The sequence below is a fragment of the Anomaloglossus baeobatrachus genome, chromosome 3, assembly GCF_048569485.1.
Source record: "Anomaloglossus baeobatrachus isolate aAnoBae1 chromosome 3, aAnoBae1.hap1, whole genome shotgun sequence".
Classification (NCBI taxonomy): domain Eukaryota; kingdom Metazoa; phylum Chordata; class Amphibia; order Anura; family Aromobatidae; genus Anomaloglossus; species Anomaloglossus baeobatrachus.
The window spans coordinates 666,336,761-666,351,770 of NC_134355.1; the positions used below are offsets into that span (position 1 = coordinate 666,336,761).

The following is a 15,010-nucleotide window of genomic DNA, read 5'->3' on the forward strand; positions in this document are numbered from 1 at the left end:
GTTTTCTCCACTTTTTTCTCCACTTTTTCTCCTCTTATGCTCCACTTTTTCTCCACTTTTTCTCCACTTTTTCTCCTCTTAATCTCCACTTTTTCTCCACTTTTTCTCCACTTTTTCTCCACTTTTTCTCCACTTTTTCTCCACTTTTTTCTCCACTTTTTCTCCACTTTTTCTCCTCTTATGCTCCACTTTTTCTCCACTTTTTCTCCTCTTATGCTCCACTTTTTCTCCACTTTTTCTCCACTTTTTCTCCTCTTATGCTCCACTTTTTCTCCACTTTTTCTCCACTTTTTTCTCCACTTTTTCTCCTCTTATGCTCCACTTTTTCTCAACTTTTTCTCCACTTTTTCTCCACTTTTTCTCCATTTTTTTCTCCACTTTTTCTCCACTTTTTCTCCTCTTATTCTCCACTTTTTCTCCACTTTTTCTCCACTTTTTCTCCACTTTTTCTCCACTTTTTTCTCCACTTTTTCTCCACTTTTTCTCCTCTTATGCTCCACTTTTTCTCCACTTTTTCTCCTCTTATGCTCCACTTTTTCTCCACTTTTTCTCCACTTTTTCTCCTCTTATGCTCCACTTTTTCTCCACTTTTTCTCCACTTTTTTCTCCACTTTTTCTCCTCTTATGCTCCACTTTTTCTCCACTTTTTCTCCACTTTTTCTCCACTTTTTCTCCTCTTATGCTCCACTTTTTCTCCACGTTTTCTCCACGTTTTCTCCACTTTTTTCTCCACTTTTTCTCCTCTTATGCTCCACTTTTTCTCCACTTTTTCTCCACTTTTTCTCCTCTTAATCTCCACTTTTTCTCCACTTTTTCTCCACTTTTTCTCCACTTTTTCTCCACTTTTTCTCCACTTTTTCTCCACTTTTTTCTCCACTTTTTCTCCACTTTTTCTCCACTTTTTCTCCTCTTATGCTCCACTTTTTCTCCACTTTTTCTCCACTTTTTCTCCACTTTTTCTCCACTTTTTTCTCCACTTTTTCTCCACTTTTTCTCCTCTTATGCTCCACTTTTTCTCCACTTTTTCTCCACTTTTTCTCCACGTTTTCTCCACGTTTTCTCCACTTTTTTCTCCACTTTTTCTCCTCTTATGCTCCACTTTTTCTCCACTTTTTCTCCACTTTTTCTCCTCTTAATCTCCACTTTTTCTCCACTTTTTCTCCACTTTTTCTCCACTTTTTCTCCACTTTTTCTCCACTTTTTTCTCCACTTTTTCTCCACTTTTTCTCCTCTTATGCTCCACTTTTTCTCCACTTTTTCTCCTCTTATGCTCCACTTTTTCTCCACTTTTTCTCCACTTTTTCTCCTCTTATGCTCCACTTTTTCTCCACTTTTTCTCCACTTTTTTCTCCACTTTTTCTCCTCTTATGCTCCACTTTTTCTCCACTTTTTCTCCACTTTTTCTCCACTTTTTCTCCATTTTTTTCTCCACTTTTTCTCCTCTTATTCTCCACTTTTTCTCCACTTTTTCTCCACTTTTTCTCCATTTTTTTCTCCACTTTCTCCACTTTTTCTCCATTTTTTTCTCCACTTTTTCTCCTCTTATGCTCCACTTTTTCTCCTCTTAATCTCCACTTTTTCTCCACTTTTTCTCCACTTTTTCTCCACTTTTTTCTCCACTTTTTCTCCTCTTATGCTCCACTTTTTCTCCACTTTTTCTCCACTTTTTCTCCTCTTAATCTCCACTTTTTCTCCTCTTATGCTCCACTTTTTCTCCACTTTTTCTCCACTTTTTCTCCACGTTTTCTCCACTTTTTTCTCCACTTTTTCTCCTCCTATGCTCCACTTTTTCTCCACTTTTTCTCCACTTTTTCTCCACGTTTTCTCCACGTTTTCTCCACTTTTTTCTCCACTTTTTCTCCTCTTATGCTCCACTTTTTCTCCACTTTTTCTCCACTTTTTCTCCTCTTAATCTCCACTTTTTCTCCACTTTTTCTCCACTTTTTCTCCACTTTTTCTCCACTTTTTTCTCCACTTTTTCTCCACTTTTTCTCCTCTTATGCTCCACTTTTTCTCCACTTTTTCTCCACTTTTTCTCCACTTTTTCTCCTCTTATGCTCCACTTTTTCTCCACTTTTTCTCCACTTTTTTCTCCACTTTTTCTCCTCTTATGCTCCACTTTTTCTCCACTTTTTCTCCACTTTTTCTCCACTTATGCTCCACTTTTTCTCCACTTTTTCTCCACTTTTTTCTCCACTTTTTCTCCTCTTAATCTCCACTTTTTCTCCACTTTTTCTCCACTTTTTCTCCACTTTTTCTCCACTTTTTCTCCACTTTTTTCTCCACTTTTTCTCCACTTTTTCTCCTCTTATGTTCCACTTATTCTCCACTTTTTCTCCACTTTTTCTCTACTTTTTCTATGGTCGGTCTACCCATTAGCTCTGCCATGCATAGTGTAGCTCTACACCTACTGCACATGTTACTTTATGATTGACATCTCTTTCGTACCAGAGCTGTCTAAGTCTACTCTGACCCCATATTTGTCATTACTATATTGTCCTTGTACTGTATTATGACATTTGTATCATGTGTTTCATTTCTTGCTGTGTTGCACTTTTTTTGCTGCATCCCAATTGTACCTCTACATTGTTCGAGTTTATGTTATTGTTCTCTCACTCTTATGTGATACTGATTATTGTGATTTTTCATGATTACATGCAGATAAGTCCAATCTGACGAAGGCTCAGGCCGAAACGTCATTTGTAACTTGTTTTGGACAAAAACATATATGCTTATGAAAAAAAAATTTTCTTAATACGGACCAATAAAGAGTGATTTTGCATTACTATCCGTTGTGACTTACTGACTTAGTCTGGGAGATATAGAGTGCCGAGGTTACTCACTAATTTTATCTATTATTACCTCTGAGCACCTATATACCAGTGAGCAGAGCTTCCTCTACAGTAGTTCTCCTGATTAGGCATGCCCTTACCTCATGAGCAGGGCATTGCAGCTTTGGTAGCAACCATTACGACATGGACTCTGCTGCTGTGGACCCGGGGAGAGTGAGTGCAGATTCATTGCACCCACACTCCTCACATGAAGGGTCCGCACTCCTAGAAAATGGGGGATACGTTCCCTGAGTGTCTCCCCCCCATATTGTAGACGGTCCAGAGTCGTCGTGGGACCCCTTTATTTTTTTTCTTACAATAAATTGGTGAAAGAGGAAATGTTTTGGGGACTGTTTTTTCAAATAAATTTCTTTTGTCGATTTTTTGTTTTTGTTAGTACTGACAGTTTATGATGTTGGGTATCTAATAGACGCCATGACATCACAAACTGCTGGGCTTGATCTCAGGTGACTTTACAGCTAGTATCAACCCGATTTATTACCCCGTTTGCCACTGCACCAGGGCACGGGATGAGCTGGGGTGAAGCGCCAGGATTGGCGCATCTAGTGGATGCGCCACGTCTGGGGTGCCTGCGGCCTGCTATTTTTAGGCTGTGAAGGCCCAATAACTATGGACCTTCCCACCCTGAGAATACCAGACCACAGCTGTCCGCTTTACCTTGGCTGGTGATCCAATTTGGGGGGTCCGCTACTTTTATTGTGTAATTATTAATATTTATAAAATAATTATAAAAAAGAGCCTGAGGGGACCTCCACATTGGATCCCCAACCACGGTAAAGCTGCCAGCTGTGGTTTTCAGGCTACAGCCGTCTGCTTTACCCTAGCTGGCTATCAAAAATGGGGGGACCCAACGTAATTTTTTTTTTTTTTAACTATTTTTTAAATAGAAAAAATTAATGGGCTTCCCTGTATTTTGATTGCCAACCAAGGTAACGGCAGGCAGATGGGGGTGGCAACCCATAGCTGTCTGCTTTATCTGCGCTGAGAATCAAAAATACCGCGGAGCGCTACGTCATTTTTTTAAAGATTTATTTTTACAGCACTGTGATGTCCAGCAATCAAAATACAGGGAAGCCCATTTTATTTTTAGTTATTTAAATAAATAATTAAAAAAAATATATGTTAGCTCCCACTGCATTTTTTGTATTGCTAGCTAAGGGTAATCCAAGCAGCTACTGGCTGCTAACCCCCACTGCTTGGTGTTACCTTCACTGGCAATGGAAAATCCAGGGAAGCATTTTTTTTTTTTTTTGCCAAAAAGCTACAAAAAAAGGACGTGAGCTTCGCCATATTTTTGTATGCTAGCCAGGTATAGCAGGCAGGTGCTGGAAGAGTTGGATACAGCGCCAGAAGATGGCGCTTCTATGAAAATGCCATTTTCTGAGGTGGCTGCAGACTGCAATTCGCAGCAGTGGGGCCCAGAAAGCTCAGGCCAACCGGTGGTGCGGATTCCAATCCCAGCTGCCTAGTTGTACCTGGCTGGACACAAAAATGGGGCAAAGCCTACGTCATTTGTTTTCTAATTATTTCATGAAATTCATGAAATAATAAAAAAAGGGCTTCCCTTTATTTTTGGTTCCCAGCCGGGTACAAATAGGCAACTGGGGGTTGGGGGCAGCCGTACCTGCCTGCTGTACCTGGCTAGCATACAAAAATATGGCGAAGCCACATAATTTTTTCAGGGGGCAAAAAACTTCTGCATACAGTCCTGGATGGAGTATGCTGAGCCTTGTAGTTCTGCAGCTGCTGTCTGTCTGTATGGAGAAGAGCAGACAGCAGCTGCAGAACTACAAGGCTCAGCATACTCCATCCAGGACTGCATGCAGAAGTTTTTTGCCCACCAAAAAAATGACGTGGGCTTCGCCATATTTTTGTATGCTAGCCAGGTACAGCTGGCAGCCACGGGCTGCCTCCAACCCCCAGTTGCCTATTTGTACCCGGCTGGGAACCAAAAATATAGGGAAGCCCGTTTTTTTTAATTATTTCACTTATTTCATGAAATAATTAAAAAACAAATGACGTGGGCTTCGCCCTATTTTTGTATCCAGCCGGGTACAACTAGGCAGCTGGGGATTGGAATCCGCAGCACAGGTTAGCCCGAGGTTTGTGGGCGCCTCTGCTGCGGATTTCAGTCCGCAGCCGTCCCAGAAAATGGCGCTCTCATAGAAGCGCCATCATCTGGCGCTGTATCCAACTCTTCCAACAGCCCTGGAGCCGGGTTGCTTGTTGGGTAATCATGAGTTAATACTGGCTTTGTTTTACCAGCCAGTATTAAGCCAGAGATTCTTAATGTCAGGCACGTTTGACCCGGCCATTAAGAATCTCCAATAAAGGGTTAAAAAAAGACACCACACAGAGAAAAAATACTTTAATAGAAATAAATACACAGACACATTAGAGACTCCATCTTTATTACCCCCTGTCAGCCTTCCACGATCCTGCTCTTCTGTCTTCTTTCTTTCTAGTGTAGTAGTAGTGACGATTGTAGTGAGGGGCATCACTTGGGGCTGGGGAACCTCCATCCTAACTACAATGCTCACTACAATCGGGAAGCAGCGTGCAGCCTTCACTCCGTGAGTGATCACTGCTGGCTGCTAGCGGTAACAGCGGTAACGCTGACAGACGCGTTACCATAGCAACGGTGCTCCCGGAGCCGCGGTTAGCGGTGACGTCACCGCTAACTGCGTTGCTATGGCAACGGTGATCTCCGTTAATGACCGGCTGTGTCAGCCGGTCCCTAACGGAACGGGGAGTCGACCGTGTGCTGGAGCATGTCGCCGGTACACGGCGATACACATATGTGCACCGTGTACCGGAGAGATGCACTCGCAGGTCCTACATGACGTGTCATAGTCATGTGACCAGTCTGTAGCCAATGAGATAATAGCCACGTGACTGGTCACATGGCTATTTTGATGTCACGATAGGTCCTGCTTCTCTGCTGGCAGTGCAGGTCACCGGGAGGATTCAGCGATCATCGGATGGAATAGCGGCAGGAGACAGAGTGCAGAAGGGATCGCGAGGACCGGTAAGTGTTATGGCAATGTTTATTAACTGTTTGTGTACATTTATAATGCATTTTTATGTGTTTGTGATTGCCTCCCATTATAGCCTATTGGTTCTAGTTCGGTTTGTCGAACGTTCGACGAACCGAACTCGAACGGGACCCCCGTTCGGCGAACCGACCTCGAGCCGAACCGGGACCGGTTCGCTCATCTCTAGTTGTGGGTTCAAGTCCCGCCAGAGTCAGCTTTTGTTTGGTGTCTGATGCGAAAGTCCTATATAATACCCATAAGATAATAAAGAGTAAGAAATGATCTAATATATGATTTATTATTATCCTTTAGAGCATTTTTGTAGAATTCAAAAATCGCTAGGGCTCCCCTTTCTAGAAAAGACTAAGAAGGCAACCCAGTTTTGTGAACTTTTAAAATGCTGCTTTTCCATCCTGTTTTGAAATTCATTCTTCATGTAGATTTGTTATGTGTGTCTAGAACACAGAGAGAGTCGAGAAAATGCTAACGCTGAGTTTTTCTCTGCTGGTTCTAAAATTATTGAACATCTTGATGTTATATTTTAGAATACCTGAATTTCCAAATGTAAATCAGATTTTAAAATGATCAAAGAAAAGAATGTAGAGGAAGCTGCTAAAAAAACACTCTTTAGCACAAAGTGGCAAATGTAAATGTCTAGATAAGATAAAGATTCAAAGATTGGAGGCTTGTTTTAATTGGAGAAGAGTTTTGTATCTAAAGAATTTAAACCTTTATCCATTATCTTCAGTATTCTTTAAAAGTGGAATTGAAAAAAACGGAAATATTTTTCAAAAAAGTTTATTTGCCTTCTGAAATCATAATGTATGCCATAAGATATGTCCAGAAAATTGGCTTGAAATTTTTGTCTTTACTAAAATGTAAATATTTTGTGAAAATCTGCTCTCAAATCTTGAAAGATTACTTTTAGAGTGATTTCCATTTTTACTATTCTTTCTCTTATTAGTTTTAGCCACACTGAAGTTCCAAACAATTTATTTCAGTTTCACGCTCTGTGGCGCAATGGATAGAGCGTTTGACTTCTAGGAAAGTGTAGGCATTCAAAGGTTGTGGGTTCGAGTCCCGCCAGAGTCAGCTTTTGTTTGGTGTCTGATGCGAAAGTCCTATATAATACCCATAAGATAATAAAGAGTAAGAAATGATCTAATATATGATTTATTATTATCCTTTAGAGCATTTTTGTAGAATTCAAAAATCGCTAGGGCTCCCCTTTCTAGAAAAGACTAAGAAGGCAACCCAGTTTTGTGAACTTTTAAAATGCTGCTTTTCCATCCTGTTTTGAAATTCATTCTTCATGTAGATTTGTTATGTGTGTCTAGAACACAGAGAGAGTCGAGAAAATGCTAACGCTGAGTTTTTCTCTGCTGGTTCTAAAATTATTGAACATCTTGATGTTATATTTTAGAATACCTGAATTTCCAAATGTAAATCAGATTTTAAAATGATCAAAGAAAAGAATGTAGAGGAAGCTGCTAAAAAAACACTCTTTAGCACAAAGTGGCGAATGTAAATGTCTAGATAAGATAAAGATTCAAAGATTGGAGGCTTGTTTTAATTGGAGAAGAGTTTTGTATCTAAATAATTTAAACCTTTATCCATTATCTTCAGTATTCTTTAAAAGTGGAATTGAAAAAAACGGAAATATTTTCCAAAAAAGTTTATTTGACTCCTGAAATCATAATGTATGCCATAAGATATGTCCAGAAAATTGGCTTGAAATTTTTGTCTTTACTAAAATGTAAATATTTTGTGAAAATCTGCTCTCAAATCTTGAAAGATTGCTTTTAGAGTGATTTCCTTTTTTACTATTCTTTCTCTTATTAGTTTTAGCCACACTGAAGTTCCAAACAATTTTTTTCAGTTTCAGGGTCTGTGGCGCAATGGATAGCGCATTGGACTTCTAGGAAAGTGTAGGCGTTCAAAGGTTGTGGGTTCAAGTCCCGCCAGAGTCAGCTTTTGTTTGGTGTCTGATGCGAAAGTCCTATATAATACCCATAAGATAATAAAGAGTAAGAAATGATCTAATATATGATTTATTATTATCCTTTAGAGCATTTTTGTAGAATTCAAAAATCGCTAGGGCTCCCCTTTCTAGAAAAGACTAAGAAGGCAACCCAGTTTTGTGAACTTTTAAAATGCTGCTTTTCCATCTTGTTTTGAAATTCATTCTTCATGTAGATTTGTTATGTGTGTCTAGAACACAGAGAGAGTCGAGAAAATGCTAACGCTGAGTTTTTCTCTGCTGGTTCTAAAATTATTGAACATCTTGATGTTATATTTTAGAATACCTGAATTTCCAAATGTAAATCAGATTTTAAAATGATCAAAGAAAAGAATGTAGAGGAAGCTGCTAAAAAACCACTCTTTAGCACAAAGTGGCGAATGTAAATGTCTAGATAAGATAAAGATTCAAAGATTGGAGGCTTGTTTTAATTGGAGAAGAGTTTTGTATCTAAAGAATTTAAACCTTTATCCATTATCTTCAGTATTCTTTAAAAGTGGAATTGAAAAAAAAGGAAATATTTTCCAAAAAAGTTTATTTGCCTCCTGAAATCATAATGTATGCCATAAGATATGTCCAGAAAATTGGCTTGACATTTTTGTCTTTACTAAAATGTAAATATTTTGTGAAAATCTGCTCTCAAATCTTGAAAGATTGCTTTTAGAGTGATTTCCATTTTTACTATTCTTTCTCTTATTAGTTTTAGCCACACTGAAGTTCCAAACAATTTTTTTCAGTTTCAGGATCTGTGGCGCAATGCATAGCGCATTGGACTTCTAGGAAAGTGTAGGCATTCAAAGGTTGTTTGTTCGAGTCCCGCCAGAGTCAGCTTTTGTTTGGTGTCTGATGCGAAAGTCCTATATAATACCCATAAGATAATAAAGAGTAAGAAATGATCTAATATAAGATTTATTATTATCCTTAAGAGCATTTTTGTAGAATTCAAAAATCGCTAGGGCTCCCCTTTCTAGAAAAGACTAAGAATGCAACCCAGTTTTGTGAACTTTTAAAATGCTGCTTATCCATCCTGTTTTGAAATTCATTCTTCATGTAGATTTGTTATGTGTGTCTAGAACACAGAGAGAGTCGAGAAAATGCTAACGCTGAGTTCTTCTCTGCTGGTTCTAAAATTATTGAACATCTTGATGTTATATTTTAGAATACCTGAATTTCCAAATGTAAATCAGATTTTAAAATGATCAAAGAAAAGAATGTAGAGGAAGCTGCTAAAAAAACACTCTTTAGCACAAAGTGGCGAATGTAAATGTCTAGATAAGATAAAGATTCAAAGATTGGAGGCTTGTTTTAATTGGAGAAGAGTTTTGTATCTAAAGAATTTAAACCTTTATCCATTATCTTCAGTATTCTTTAAAAGTGGAATTGAAAAAAACGGAAATATTTTCCAAAAAAGTTTTTTTGCCTCCTGAAATCATAATGTATGCCATAAGATATGTCCAGAAAATTGGCTTGAAATTTTTGTCTTTACTAAAATGTAAATATTTTGTGAAAATCTGCTTTCAAATCTTGAAAGATTGCTTTTAGAGTGATTTCCATTTTTACTATTCTTTCTCTTATTAGTTTTAGCCACACTGAAGTTCCAAACATTTTTTTTCAGTTTCAGGCTCTGTGGCGCAATGGATAGCGCGTTGGACTTCTAGGAAAGTGTAGGCATTCAAAGGTTGTGGGTTCGAGTCCCGCCGGAGTTAGCTTTTGTTTGGTGTCTGATGCGAAAGTCCTATATAATACCCATAAGATAATAAAGAGTAAGAAATGATCTAATATATGATTTATTATTATCCTTTAGAGCATTTTTGTAGAATTCAAAAATCGCTAGGGCTCCCCTTTCTAGAAAAGACTAAGAATGCAACCCAGTTTTGTGAACTTTTAAAATGCTGCTTATCCATCCTGTTTTGAAATTCATTCTTCATGTAGATTTGTTATGTGTGTCTAGAACACAGAGAGAGTCGAGAAAATGCTAACGCTGAGTTTTTCTCTGCTGGTTCTAAAATTATTGAACATCTTGATGTTATATTTTAGAATACCTGAATTTCCAAATGTAAATCAGATTTTAAAATGATCAAAGAAAAGAATGTAGAGGAAGCTGCTAAAAAAACACTCTTTAGCACAAAGTGGCGAATGTAAATGTCTAGATAAGATAAAGATTCAAAGATTGGAGGCTTGTTTTAATTGGAGAAGAGTTTTGTATCTAAAGAATTTAAACCTTTATCCATTATCTTCAGTATTCTTTAAAAGTGGAATTGAAAAAAACGGAAATATTTTTCAAAAAAGTTTATTTGCCTCCTGAAATCATAATGTATGCCATAAGATATGTCTAGAAAATTGGCTTGAAATTTTTGTCTTTACTAAAATGTAAATATTTTGTGAAAATCTGCTCTCAAATCTTGAAAGATTGCTTTTAGAGTGATTTCCTTTTTTACTATTCTTTCTCTTATTAGTTTTAGCCACACTGAAGTTCCAAACAATTTTTTTCAGTTTCAGGGTCTGTGGCGCAATGGATAGCGCATTGGACTTCTAGGAAAGTGTAGGCATTCAAAGGTTGTGGGTTCAAGTCCCGCCAGAGTCAGCTTTTGTTTGGTGTCTGATGCGAAAGTCCTATATAATACCCATAAGATAATAAAGAGTAAGAAATGATCTAATATATGATTTATTATTATCCTTTAGAGCATTTTTGTAGAATTCAAAAATCGCTAGGGCTCCCCTTTCTAGAAAAGACTAAGAAGGCAACCCAGTTTTGTGAACTTTTAAAATGCTGCTTTTCCATCTTGTTTTGAAATTCATTCTTCATGTAGATTTGTTATGTGTGTCTAGAACACAGAGAGAGTCGAGAAAATGCTAATGCTGAGTTTTTCTCTGCTGGTTCTAAAATTATTGAATATCTTGATGTTATATTTTAGAATACCTGAATTTCCAAATGTAAATCAGATTTTAAAATGATCAAAGAAAAGAATGTAGAGGAAGCTGCTAAAAAAACACTCTTTAGCACAAAGTGGCAAATGTAAATGTCTAGATAAGATAAAGATTTAAAGATTGGAGGCTTGTTTTAATTGGAGAAGAGTTTTGTATCTAAAGAATTTAAACCTTTATCCATTATCTTCAGTATTCTTTAAAAGTGGAATTGAAAAAAACGGAAATATTTTCCAAAAAAGTTTATTTGCCTCCTGAAATCATAATGTATGCCATAAGATATGTCCAGAAAATTGGCTTGAAATTTTTGTCTTTACTAAAATGTAAATATTTTGTGAAAATCTGCTCTCAAATCTTGAAAGATTGCTTTTAGAGTGATTTCCATTTTTACTATTCTTTCTCTTATTAGTTTTAGCCACACTGAAGTTCCAAACAATTTTTTTCAGTTTCAGGCTCTGTGGCGCAATGGATAGCGCGTTGGACTTCTAGGAAAGTGTAGGCATTCAAAGGTTGTGGGTTCGAGTCCCGCCGGAGTTAGCTTTTGTTTGGTGTCTGATGCGAAAGTCCTATATAATACCCATAAGATAATAAAGAGTAAGAAATGATCTAATATATGATTTATTATTATCCTTTAGAGCATTTTTGTAGAATTCAAAAATCGCTAGGGCTCCCCTTTCTAGAAAAGACTAAGAAGGCAACCCAGTTTTGTGAACTTTTAAAATGCTGCTTTTCCATCCTGTTTTGAAATTCATTCTTCATGTAGATTTGTTATGTGTGTCTAGAACACAGAGAGAGTCGAGAAAATGCTAACGCTGAGTTTTTCTCTGCTGGTTCTAAAATTATTGAACATCTTGATGTTATATTTTAGAATACCTGAATTTCCAAATGTAAATCAGATTTTAAAATGATCAAAGAAAAGGATGTAGAGGAAGCTGCTAAAAAACACTCTTTAGCACAAAGTGGCGAATGTAAATGTCTAGATAAGATAAAGATTCAAAGATTGGAGGCTTGTTTTAATTGGAGAAGAGTTTTGTATCTAAAGAATTTAAACCTTTATCCATTATCTTCAGTATTCTTTAAAAGTGGAATTGAAAAAAACTGAAATATTTTCCAAAAAAGTTTATTTGCCTTCTGAAATCATAATGTATGCCATAAGATATGTCCAGAAAATTGGCTTGAAATTTTTGTCTTTACTAAAATGTAAATATTTTGTGAAAATTTGCTCTCAAATCTTGAAAGATTGCTTTTAGAGTGATTTCCATTTTTACTATTCTTTCTCTTATTAGTTTTAGCCACACTGAAGTTCCAAACAACTTTTTTCAGTTTCAGGCTCTGTGGTGCAATGGATAGAGCATTGGACTTCTAGGAAAGTGTAGGCATTCAAAGGTTGTGGGTTCGAGTCCCGCCAGAGTCAGCTTTTGTTTGGTGTCTGATGCGAAAGTCCTATATATAATACCCTTAAGATAATAAAGAGTAAGAAATGATCTAATATATGATTTATTATTATCCTTTAGAGCATTTTTGTAGAATTCAAAAATCGCTAGGGCTCCCCTTTCTAGAAAAGACTAAGAAGGCAACCCAGTTTTGTGAACTTTTAAAATGCTGCTTTTCCATCCTGTTTTGAAATTCATTCTTCATGTAGATTTGTTATGTGTGTCTAGAACACAGAGAGAGTCGAGAAAATGCTAATGCTGAGTTTTTCTCTGCTGGTTCTAAAATTATTGAATATCTTGATGTTATATTTTAGAATACCTGAATTTCCAAATGTAAATCAGATTTTAAAATGATCAAAGAAAAGAATGTAGAGGAAGCTGCTAAAAAAACACTCTTTAGCACAAAGTGGCGAATGTAAATGTCTAGATAAGATAAAGATTCAAAGATTGGAGGCTTGTTTTAATTGGAGAAGAGTTTTGTATCTAAAGAATTTAAACCTTTATCCATTATCTTCAGTATTCTTTAAAAGTGGAATTGAAAAAAAACGGAAATATTTTCCAAAAAAGTTTATTTGCCTCCTGAAATCATAATGTATGCCATAAGATATGTCCAGAAAATTGGCTTGAAATTTTTGTCTTTACTAAAATGTAAATATTTTGTTAAAATCTGCTCTCAAATCTTGAAAGATTGCTTTTAGAGTGATTTCCATTTTTACTATTCTTTCTCTTATTAGTTTTAGCCACACTGAAGTTCCAAACAATTTTTTTCAGTTTCAGGCTCTGTGGCGCAATGGATAGCGCATTGGAATTCTAGGAAAGTGTAGGCATTCAAAGGTTGTGGGTTCGAGTCCCGCCAGAGTCAGCTTTTGTTTGGTGTCTGATGCGAAAGTCCTATATAATACCCATAAGATAATAAAGAATAAGCAATGATCTAATATATGATTTATTATTATCCTTTAGAGCATTTTTGTAGAATTCAAAAATCACTAGGGCTCCCCTTTCTAGAAAAGACTAAGAAGGCAACCCAGTTTTGTGAACTTTTAAAATGCTGCTTTTCCATCCTGTTTTGAAATTCATTCTTCATGTAGCTTTGTTATGTGTGTCTAGAACACAGAGAGAGTCGAGAAAATGCTAACGCTGAGTTTTTCTCTGCTGGTTCTAAAATTATTGAACATCTTGATGTTATATTTTAGAATACCTGAATTTCCAAATGTAAATCAGATTTTAAAATGATCAAAGAAAAGAATGTAGAGGAAGCTGCTAAAAAAACACTCTTTAGCACAAAGTGGCGAATGTAAATGTCTAGATAAGATAAAGATTCAAAGATTGGAGGCTTGTTTTAATTGGAGAAGAGTTTTGTATCTAAAGAATTTAAACCTTTATCCATTATCTTCAGTATTCTTTAAAAGTGGAATTGAAAAAAAACGGAAATATTTTCCAAAAAAGTTTATTTGCCTCCTGAAATCATAATGTATGCCATAAGATATGTCCAGAAAATTGGCTTGAAATTTTTGTCTTTACTAAAATGTAAATATTTTGTGAAAATCTGCTCTCAAATCTTGAAAGATTGCTTTTAGAGTGATTTCCATTTTTACTATTCTTTCTCTTATTAGTTTTAGCCACACTGAAGTTCCAAACAATTTTTTCAGTTTCAGGCTCTGTGGTGCAATGGATAGAGCATTGGACTTCTAGGAAAATGTAGGCATTCAAAGGTTGTGGGTTCGAGTCCCGCCAGAGTCAGCTTTTGTTTGGTGTCTGATGCGAAAGTCCTATATATAATACCCATAAGATAATAAAGAGTAAGAAATGATCTAATATATGATTTATTATTATCCTTTAGAGCATTTTTGTAGAATTCAAAAATCGCTAGGGCTCCCCTTTCTAGAAAAGACTAAGAAGGCAACCCAGTTTTGTGAACTTTTAAAATGCTGCTTTTCCATCCTGTTTTGAAATTCATTCTTCATGTAGATTTGTTATGTGTGTCTAGAACACAGAGAGAGTCGAGAAAATGCTAACGCTGAGTTTTTCTCTGCTGGTTCTAAAATTATTGAACATCTTGATGTTATATTTTAGAATACCTGAATTTCCAAATGTAAATCAGATTTTAAAATGATCAAAGAAAAGAATGTAGAGGAAGCTGCTAAAAAAACACTCTTTAGCACAAAGTGGCGAATGTAAATGTCTAGATAAGATAAAGATTCAAAGATTGGAGGCTTGTTTTAATTGGAGAAGAGTTTTGTATCTAAAGAATTTAAACCTTTATCCATTATCTTCAGTATTCTTTAAAAGTGAAATTGAAAAAAACGGAAATATTTTCCAAAAAAGTTTATTTGCCTCCTGAAATCATAATGTATGCCATAAGATATGTCCAGAAAATTGGCTTGAAATTTTTGTCTTTACTAAAATGTAAATATTTTGTGAAAATCTGCTCTCAAATCTTGAAAGATTGCTTTTAGAGTGATTTCCATTTTTACTATTCTTTCTCTTATTAGTTTTAGCCACACTGAAGTTCCAAACAATTTTTTTCAGTTTCAGGCTCTGTGGCGCAATGGATAGCGCATTGGACTTCTAGGAAAGTGTAGGCATTCAAAGGTTGTGGGTTCGAGTCCCGCCAGAGTCAGCTTTTGTTTGGTGTCTGATGCGAAAGTCCTATATAATACCCATAAGATAATAAAGAATAAGAAATGATCTAATATATGATTTATTATTATCCCTTAGAGCATTTTTGTAGAATTCAAAAATCAC

At 36.3% G+C, this 15,010-nt stretch overlaps 5 non-coding genes across 5 annotated transcripts; all 5 read left to right on the forward strand.

The window, feature by feature from the left end:
• The first annotated feature begins 9,527 nt into the window (after positions 1-9,527).
• Positions 9,528-9,613, forward strand: TRNAR-UCU (transfer RNA arginine (anticodon UCU)). The gene is given in 2 exon segments: positions 9,528-9,564; positions 9,578-9,613. It is a non-coding gene; the product is annotated as a tRNA-Arg (tRNA).
• A 792-nt stretch (positions 9,614-10,405) lies between these two features.
• Positions 10,406-10,491, forward strand: TRNAR-UCU (transfer RNA arginine (anticodon UCU)). The gene is given in 2 exon segments: positions 10,406-10,442; positions 10,456-10,491. It is a non-coding gene; the product is annotated as a tRNA-Arg (tRNA).
• Positions 10,492-11,283: 792 nt separating this feature from the next.
• On the forward strand, positions 11,284-11,369 carry TRNAR-UCU (transfer RNA arginine (anticodon UCU)). Its single transcript is given in 2 exon segments — positions 11,284-11,320; positions 11,334-11,369. It is a non-coding gene; the product is annotated as a tRNA-Arg (tRNA).
• Positions 11,370-13,041: 1,672 nt separating this feature from the next.
• Positions 13,042-13,127, forward strand: TRNAR-UCU (transfer RNA arginine (anticodon UCU)). The gene is given in 2 exon segments: positions 13,042-13,078; positions 13,092-13,127. It is a non-coding gene; the product is annotated as a tRNA-Arg (tRNA).
• A 1,672-nt stretch (positions 13,128-14,799) lies between these two features.
• On the forward strand, positions 14,800-14,885 carry TRNAR-UCU (transfer RNA arginine (anticodon UCU)). Its single transcript is given in 2 exon segments — positions 14,800-14,836; positions 14,850-14,885. It is a non-coding gene; the product is annotated as a tRNA-Arg (tRNA).
• Positions 14,886-15,010: the final 125 nt, after the last annotated feature.